This window comes from Oncorhynchus kisutch, unplaced genomic scaffold (genome assembly GCF_002021735.2).
Source record: "Oncorhynchus kisutch isolate 150728-3 unplaced genomic scaffold, Okis_V2 scaffold2700, whole genome shotgun sequence".
NCBI lineage: Eukaryota > Metazoa > Chordata > Actinopteri > Salmoniformes > Salmonidae > Oncorhynchus > Oncorhynchus kisutch.
The window spans coordinates 12,501-13,574 of NW_022264645.1; the positions used below are offsets into that span (position 1 = coordinate 12,501).

The 1,074-nt window shown below is 38.8% G+C and overlaps 1 pseudogene; it reads right to left on the reverse strand.

Annotated features, from left to right (window-relative positions):
• LOC116352958 (receptor-interacting serine/threonine-protein kinase 3-like) overlaps positions 1–1,074 on the reverse strand; it is a 7,236-nt pseudogene extending 6,162 nt beyond the window's left edge.

Genomic DNA, 1,074 nt, shown 5'->3' on the forward strand with positions numbered 1-1,074 from the left:
CCGCAGACACTCGGCCCTCTGTGGAATGAGTTTGACACATGGACTAGAACCTTAACAAAACCTTTACTTCCCCCAGTGGTACCTTGACATAAATACATTTGACCTAAGAGCAACAACAACAACAACATTTTTTTTTAAAGACTGTAGGGGCAGCACTTTAAACCAGAAATAAATGACAGACTGCACCTTTAATCAAAATGGTTGACATCATTAAAACGTATAAACTACCGTTCAACAGTTTGGCGTCACTTAGAAATGTCCTTGTTTTTGAAAGAACAGCATATTTTTTGTCAGTTAAAATAACATCAAATTGATCAGAAATACAGTGCAGAACATTGTTAATGTTGTAAATGCCTAATCGAACCCACAAATGCCTGATGCTCCAGATACTCAACTAGTCTAAAAGAAGGCCAGTTTATTGCTTCTTTAATCAGAAACAACAGTTTTCAGCTGTGCTAACATAATTGCAAAAGGGTTTTCTAATGATCAATTAGCCTTTTAAAATGATCAACTTGGATTAGCTAACACAATGTGCCATTGGAACACAGGAGTGATGGTTGCTGATAATGGGCCTCTGTACGCCTCTGTAGATATTCCATAAAAAATCTGCTGTTTCCAGCTACAATAGTAATTTACAACATTAACAATGTCTACACTGTATTTCTGATCAATTTGAGGGTATTTTAATGGACAAAGAAATGTGCTGTTCTTTCAAAAACAAGGACATTTCTAAGTGACCCCAAACATTTGAACGGTAGTATATATATATATATATTTATTTTAAATGTAATGCATTCAATTAGTTTTTTTTCTTCATATTGGCCAGGGCCCTTATTTAGAGATTGTGACTGGAGCAAACAGAATGAACATATTGTCTTATGCACGGCTGTGGGATGGTCATATTTACCCATCATCATAATGCAGCAACTTGATGGCCACATCGAACCTCCACTTTATATGCCTGGCCTTGTGGATCTGTCCGAATCCCCCTCCACCAATCACTTCCCAGTCCTGCAGGCTGTCATTACCGATCAGGTCCAGTGCCGGGGCTGCTGGGGCAGCGGCAGCCGCCAT